This window comes from Eurypyga helias, unplaced genomic scaffold (assembly GCF_000690775.1).
Source record: "Eurypyga helias isolate BGI_N326 unplaced genomic scaffold, ASM69077v1 scaffold794, whole genome shotgun sequence".
In the NCBI taxonomy this organism is placed as follows: domain Eukaryota; kingdom Metazoa; phylum Chordata; class Aves; order Eurypygiformes; family Eurypygidae; genus Eurypyga; species Eurypyga helias.
The window spans coordinates 62,002-70,796 of NW_010245462.1; positions in this window are offsets into that span (position 1 = coordinate 62,002).

Here is an 8,795-nt window from a genome sequence, read left to right on the forward strand (position 1 = left end):
CTGATGTTCTAAATATTTTTTTTGACTTCCCTCTCAACTGGACAGAATTTAGGGCATCTAGAGCATACTGCACCCTGGCGTTGGTACTGGCATTGTCCTGTCATTTTCATAGTTTTCCTTCTAGATGCATTATTTGGATTTTTCACAATGTGGTAGTTTTTTGTAATTTTTTTCTTTCTAATTTTTGAACATAGAATAAGTAATTTCACACTGATTTTTACTGGTTACTCTAAGAAGATTGTTCTCGCAGAGTCCAAAGTTTAGGAATCAAAACTATTTACAGAAGTAAATTCCATGGTGTATCAAGCACTTGAAGAAGCTTTCTTCATAAGGAAGTGAGGGCCTATTTGCAGCTTACGTGCACAGGCACAGTATATGAAGTGTTCTGGCTGACTATCATGGGGTCAGATTTTATACTAAAAAAACCCAACAGATTGTGTGGTTTGCAGGGCGTTGCAAAACTAAATGAAGCACATTAAAAATACATTTCTGGTCTGATTCCATTTTCCAAATCCATGTATTCAACAGGAATATAATAGCCCAGGTTTCAAAACCAACAATGTTCTCCTTAGAAGTCAGCATCTGTTTTCAGAGTGTTAGGAGTTTCCAAGGGTTACGCTGTACTCATAGCACAGAGAGATGAGTGTGGGTAGTAGGACACTGGCCTTCATGGAACACCGAGAGAGCCCAGGAAATTTTGAACATTATGAAGGTTAGACGTAATGTCCACGTTTGCAGGCTTCATTACAAGTTTCTCAAGGTTTTGAGTTTTTCAGATGGGGGCTGAGTTTTAAATTCCAACCTAGACTTCAAGGATGTAAATGCTTTTCTAGAAATGGGTCTTAATGTCTCTGTGATTCAGCTCTCTCACCTTCTGCCTGTGGGCTGTGCCCCTTTGCCTGTTGAGACAGTAAGTTGCTTGGGGCATAGTCTTCTCCTGTGGATACCTACAGATTCCTGTGTGAAGGACTCAGCTCATGGGGACAGAACCTCAAATTTTTTCTCTCTCATTGAACATCTCTCTCTGGTAGGAAGATAGAGGTGTAAGTCAACTGAGTGTGTCCCAGTTTTTAGGCTGGGACAACCTGCTCAAGCCTGGAAGCAATGCAATAATATGAATAAGTAGTTGCAGGAGATGCCTAATTACCTGGTGAAGTAGTTGCAGGAGTGAGGCATGCTTAGCATTTTTTAAGAGTGTACAGCTTCTGACCTGCTTAGTCAGACAAACTTTTATCTTTCCCTTATTTTGTTTCCAGCAGTACAACAGAGATGCTAAATGCTTTGTTGATGCCATGGGACAGGTCATCCCTTCATATCTCCCCTTTCTGTTACCTTCATGTTTACCAGGAAATGGTTAAATAAGGCATGATAGCCTTGATAATCTTTGACAATCCAAGTTTCTTCATGCATCAGACAATTCCACAGGACCTGTGGGGAGACAACAGTAGGGTTGACCACTAAAATGTGCTCTCTTATTGGACATGGGCAAACAAATAAAGTTTTGGTCAAAGTGGTTAACAAAGACCAAACTGGCATGCTACTTGCTCATTTGTCTGAACGTTTTGTGTGTACTAGGGAGCTTTGGGCTTAGATGGAAACCTTCGATGTCGTTAATGAGCCACTGTGCTTTACTTAGGAGCCTTCGGTGTAAGGTTGAAAGGTAAAAGAAAGAAATCCCAGACCTGCAAACCATGCTGCAGAATGCACATATTTATCATACATAGAACTAGAACTCTGGAGAAGTCTCCCACCAAGTTGACACTAACACTGACAGCCAGATGTGCAACTCGGATCAGAGCAACAATGAAAATAGACTGTGGTTTACAACGGCTTGCAACAATAAACAAAGCATATCAAAGGATCTCCCAAAACACACTTTTGCTGTAGAAACCTACATGGTTTTATTATTTCAGTCTCTAACTTTAAAGCATTTTTGTCATTTTTGTAGAAGAAGAATGAAATAGTTGCAGATTCCTACCAGGGACAATTGTCAGGGACTAGACTGGGCTCTCTGGTCAACCACATCCATCCCAAAGAGACTGTGTGCATAGTCAGCAAAAACTTCCTTAACAAAGTTGTTACTTGCCAAAATCTACTTTCTTAAATATGTGATTCATTCTTGTAGAGGCATTACTTATACAAGGCTCTTCCCACTGCCCCATGCAAATTGTTACCAATGATGTCTTTTTATGTCGCTTCAGTTGGACTGTGCAATATTCAGCTTCACTTATCTGATGGTGAGTTCATCTACCTGGTTAACAGGATGAAACAAGAGTGTCTATCTCCTCTAAGCAGATGTTGTTTTTTACAGGTAGACACTAATATCACAATATGGCATGACAAAATGCCATACGAAGTCTTTGAAACACTGTGATCTGTAAGCACTTAAAATGTGTAAGGTGCAAATTGGAAGCGTTGCACTGCAGAAAAATCAATTCAGCTTTGCAAACGGATGTGGAAGAACTAACCTGTGAACAGGAAAGTGACAAAAGCAGCTTTAATATGAAAATAAGTAAAGCCTCTGTTTCAGCTTGCTTTTTTCCTGAATCTATTTTGATTCTTTAGCATTCTTTTAGCCTCCAGATTTCTATAAAGTTGAAAGATGCCTTGTTCTCCAAGGCTCGTATCACCTTACTAGGAAAGCCATGGAGAAGGACTCATAATGTCTTCTATTATACAGCTATATCTTTACTTAATGTTGACATGAAATTCTTTGCTAAAGTTCTGGCAACAAATTGGGAGTAACTTATTCCCTAAATTGTTTCAGCTGATCAAGCAAAATTTGGAATTCTCTCTATGTCCTGAAACTTCAGGAAGTTAATACTTTGTGTTATCCTGACTCAGTCAAGCTCTTGTCACTTTCCTGGAATCTTTGTGGGCTTAAATACTTGGGTATTTTTACTTTTGCAGACATCTGCACTCTAGCATGGAATTAAATGTGAGAAAATTTTAGTTGTATTTTATTACTTCAGAATATTTGCCTGCAAGGCACCTTAGGTGGAAAAGAACAGACAAAATAATTGTTCTTGGATTACTTTCTTCTGTTCTGGCCCTCCCCTTTTTACCTTGGGGTATTATTTCTGCAAGGTTCTGGATTTTCCTGGATCAAGCTATGGATAACCATCAGGCAACAAAATATATAGGTGATAATTTTACCCACGCATGCAAGGTCTTCAGATTTCAAATGAATGCGTGCAATGTCATTATTTCTCTGCTGCTTAGAGGTCACAATTTAGGAAGCCCCTTGTTAAGGAAGGATATCAGAAATTGAATGCCTGCAAAGAAGTCTGTGAGGTCACTGAATTAAAGGAGGATAAAGGGAGGTTTTGAGCATTTTATTGAGAAGCTAAATTATACTTCTCTCAGCAGCCTTTGCCTCATGTGGATGTTACCCCATGACAGCTAATTGGAACCTGCTCTTCTTTAACACTAAAGATGAAGCTCTCTAAGAAGGTGAGATGCAGGAAAAAAAAATTAGGTAAAAGCAATCTAAACAGTCAAAGTTGGTGGCTATGAAATTCTGTATGTGGACAATCATGACTTCTTGAGTTTTAAGATGATACTAAAATGTTTGGAAGGTAGAGACAAGGCCTGTGTGCCCTTCTCTTCAGGCTATGGAGACGCTTTTGCACACTGTCCTGGAGACCCAGAGAGCTTGACGCCCTCCATTGCATGGTGACATGGCTACAGAAAGGAGGAGAGTTATTCCTGGCTGCAAAGTGGGAATACAAGCTTAAGCATGAGACTGAAGAAGACCTAGAACCCATGCCTCCCACTTTCTGGTCATATACTGTTCCTGGTGTCACCTGTGAGAAGGGCAGATAGTATTTGCTGGGAGTCTGTATCATCATCTGCATATTTATCATGACTGCTGTAGGTAAGTCAGTAGCTGTCCTGCTGTGGCCATCTATTCCCAGTATTCCTGATAGTACAGGGCTACAGACTCGAAGGTGAGTGGAGGTAGGATGGAAGCTGGAGTGCTTTCCTAACTCACTGGATAGTCTTTACATGCAGTAACAGACAAGCTTTTGTGGTCATGGGATTTAAATATTACAAGCTTTGTTTTAAAACAATGACACAAAGAATGTTTGCAATGACTCCTTGTGCAGTGGTTTGTGATTTAGCTCATGTCTTGAAACCACAGTTTCTAGATTGCAGGACAGCTCATAGCTTGGGAATTTCCAAAGCGACTATTAACTGGAATGTCAGTTTATATAACTGTGTCTGTGTGAGTTCAAGTTTTGTCCTCTTACAGGTGGCAGTGGTGCTGGGCAGGGGAAGGGAGAACAGGAGAAAACCTCTTACTGTTCGTTTTGCGTGGGTGCGGTGGAAATTCAAACCTTGACTCTCACCCACCATGTCTGGAATTAATCTGTCTGGCAAACCAAGTAAAATCATGGCAAGAAATTGTATTTGCTACACTGAATCCTTTCTTATGGGGCCGATCCAGTTTCTTATGAGGTCGATGGAAAAGCCTTCATAGGCTTCAGTGGGAGTCAGAGCAGTTCTAAGTGGGCTTTGTAGGTCCTTCAAGTCTTAAATGGACGCAAGGGCCTCTCTTCCCTTCTGAAGTTCATTCTGAACTAGAGACTGCAAAATGGATAGGCTAAGAAGGCATGCAGGAGGGATCTTGAGACCCTCTGTTAAGAATGAGAAATACCATCTCTGTTGTGTCTAAGCGAAAACACAGAGAGTCCTTGTAAAATACTATGGAATAAATACGTAAGAGCAAGCAATTATTTCAGGCTGACCCTCTAGTCCTATAGAGGACATGCAGTGCATCTGTACATTAAGTACTTAACCTCAGGCAGGAGGTATGGTTTCAGGCACACCCCCACAATTAAACAGTTAGCACAGTGATTGTTAACCAGAGGTTAAGACCTCTGCTTTTTTTTTTTTTCCCCCTTCACCTCCATTGTGTAGGAAACTGAGGTGGAAATTCAGCACCATAAACGCAGGGCTGCACAGTGGTGCCCAGCTCTGCTGTTGCCTTATTGCATACCTGCTGAAACAAACCCACACGACTTCGGTTCTGCAGAACAGGACAGCTTTTTAGCATGGGGCCACATAAGGTCAAAGACAGATTGAGAAACTATCGTTTGCCGAACATGCCATGAGCTGCAAGAAAATGTGTACACTCCTCAAAACTCTCGTCCAAATTCAGAGCATGTCTGAGCTGTCTGGACACTAACGAGTGAGAAAAAACATTCGGAAGGAATGAGAGGCAAGAGACTGTGTTCAGAATGTACTTTGTTTGTTTGTTTGTTTTGCTTGGGTCAGTGTATCTCCAAGATGAGACGAAAGAATCTTCAGGCCCTCAAATCTGTATGCTTTTCTGCGTTTGTTGTCACGTTTTGCTGACAGGAGTGGTGCCTGCTGCAGATTTGGTGCCTAGGGCACGCAGTAGCGAAGCGAAGAACAGATGCAGTACAGGGCACGCTTAGATTGGTGGAACCCAATGAACTTGTGGAGGAGGTGCTTTCAGAGGACAAAACACAGTAACCTGGTGAGGACCCAGCTGTGGGAAAACACACCAGGATGAGAATTGCTAACCTGAATTTTTACAAATTTGACTTCCCAGCCTCTCAAAATAGCAGTACTGACATAAATATTAAAAAATAGAAAACCATTGTATTACCACTGAATTATTTTTATTTGCCATCTCACTGCTTTCACTTGAAGGTGACTAATTATGTATGGTTTTAACCCTTTTGGCACTGGATGCTCTTAGACTCCCACATAAGAGGAATGCCCAGTTTTCCCCAGTGCATAATTAGTGCCTTTTTCTTTAGTCATCAATGATTCTTTAATATTTTCCTCGTATCTATCATGACTAGAAATCTATGCTTTTAAGGTGAAAGCTCTGATTGCAGTTTAGTGTCTATGACTGGCAGAGCCAAATCTTTTCAGCAAGAACCACAAATATTAAAGGATTCCTAACACAGTGGTGAGAAATGTTAACATTACAGACATGTTTACTGAAAAATGCTGCAAATGTAGTAAAAATGAGTGGTGAAAGCTAATGAACCCTGCTGCAAAAAATTAAAAGCTACATTCATAGCCGAGACCCTCATGTCAGGAAATGTGGTGACATGCTTTCTTCATAATCATGATTTAGCAGAGTTTACAGCAACCTACTTTTGAACCTGGCATCGATATTTTCCAGAGATAAACTGCTGCTCAGACTCTGTGAATCTGAAGATTATTGAACAAAGAGGGACAGCAATTCTTTCTTCTAAGGAGATCTTAACGTTATTTTGTAAAATGCAGAATTGTGCTAATACCTTAAAAGTAAGAAAACAAAACGAATGAAAGGATTTTAAGATGGATTTTATCTCGACAAGCGAGTGATGCATTTTAATGCACCATAAACATGTAACCCTCACCTCTTCTACATTACAAGGTAACATATTGTTTTGTTTTCAGTTTACCTCCCACCCTCTAACTGTTGTTCTGTTTCCCATTACTGCAACTTGCAGTGTAACAACAGAATCGTTGAATCATATGAGAAGGGTCCAGCAAATCTTATTTGTTTCACCAAAATTCCTTCCATGTGTCAATGCTTCCTTTTTTCTTTTACTAATTTTTGTCATGTGCTTAATTTTAGTCATTTCTCCCACACGCTGGAGGCCAGCATCCTTCCCTCACCACTGACAGGTTTCGAGGACTTACAAGAAGTAACCAAAGCTTACCACATCCTTAGAAGAATGTAATCACTGTGCATAACTGAAAGCTGCTCTCAAAAAGAGGGGAGAGGAGAAGCACAAAAAAGAATCACAAAAAAAAAAAAGAGGATTGGACTGGAGAATGTAATTGGTGGTTCAAATTAGAGATGTTAATGGTATGAACACGAGCAAGAGCTAGACCTCTCACTATTATTGGAGAAGCATACGATTTCAAAGTGGCTGACAAGACATAAAATCAATTAGCTGAATTCAAATGAGGGAAAACATTGCACCTTCAAGATGAACTGAGCAAACTCGTATGGGAGAGTGCGAGGCAGTGTGGGATTTGGGCATGTTTCTGCAGTAGGCCCCTTGAAGTCTCTCAGCTAGAGCTCAGAATCACACAGGATTTCGTCAGGAACTACTGTGCACTTCATTTACTCAACAGTCCATTTTGTGCATATATGTTTGGGGGCAGGTTTCCAAACATTTAATGCCTCTTTCTTTCCTTTGGGAAAGGATAATTTGGGTCATTGGTCTCTAAAGGACTTTTTCCAACAGCGGTTTTGATTTGCTCAAAGAAAGTGAATGGGAATTCTATTAGAAGCAAATGCATAGCAGAGACATCTACTACTGCCCTGTAACTGCTGGAGACTTTGCTCATGTGTGTTTTATTCACCTCATAAAAAAGCTTAGAACCTTGTAAAAATATATATATCACAGAAAAGATGTGAGACTTAGCACAGATATATACCACACACATAGGGTGGTCTTTTCTTTGTGTATATCCAATAAACTTTCTTTTTTTTTTCATGTTGTTTTTGCCAACTTCCCATTGTTTCCTCATCTATGAATTTGCTTTGGCTATGGGCACGCTACTTCCATTGTTGTTGTAAGCTTTTTCTCTCTTTACAAATGTATAGCTACCCAATAAAAACATGAGAGTGAGAATACACTTCGTTAGCAGAGGCAAAGTATGTAAATGTTTAGAAGAAGTGATGTTTACATTAATCTTAAGTAAACTGTAAAAACATAAAACTTAAATGGTTAATACTTTCTGCACACTACGTTTTGGTACAGGACTAAAACTTTCACTAGTCAAAATGTTAAGCATTAGAGAACTGGAGCTGAGATCCAGTGCTGTCCCATATAAATTTTGAATATTGAAGATTTTTAATACAGTGTTTGAAGAAGTATTTGAAAATATTTGGGTCATATTCATGGTCGGGCCCCAGAGGGATCCTTGCGTTTTTCCATTGGGTCAAAGGTCTGTGTTTAGAGGAGGTGGAGGATTCAAGGTGCTTCTTCATGGCCAGTCATCCGTCAGTACAACTGCTCTCCTAGTTGCCTCTGCAGTTGCTGTTCTTCATTCACATGCTCACTGGAGAATCCAAAGACTCCGGGATGTGGATGCTGAAGTGTGGTCTAAATTATCTGTCTTTTGCAAGGCAGAAGTTTGCTTTTCAACACAATCTTTAAATGCACAGAAGAAGTTAGGCAGAGTATTTGCACCAGCATGCTACTTATTAAAAACATGGGTTTCATTTGAGACCTTTTTTTTTTTTTAATCTATTTGAGATTACTCTCCTTTTTTAAGGTGTTGGACTTCATTTTCTTAATCTTAGGATCACTCAAGTTTCCTGCAGAAGAATAATTTATCCATGACCCTCCCCTATATATTTTATTGTTCTGTTTCTCATATCAGATGAATTTGTAGTGATGCTTTTGTATAGATAGAAGCCTCCAAGGTTCAGAAAAGTCCATGAAAATCACTATTTTGACCTACTGCGTATTCCTGGCATTTGAAAAATCAAAGCTGTAACCTTTCTTGGACCCAACAGCAGCAGCTAGACTAAAAAATTCTAGAGAAAATTATAGTTTGACTTATAATAATGAGTAATAAGCCTACCTTATCATGCTTGTGAAGTGCTACAGCAGCCTCTGTAAATTTTTTTTTTTAGTTTATCTTTTTTTTTGGAAAAGAGTATTTTTGTTAGGAGAAAAAATTTCAAATGAAAGCTATTACTTTTATTCTTTTTCAGTTTTGTTGCAGTTTTGTGTGTGTGTCTAGGGGGAATCACTAGTTGGTCTACCCAGTGAGATGTCCTTTGCATAGTCTGTGTCTGAAGA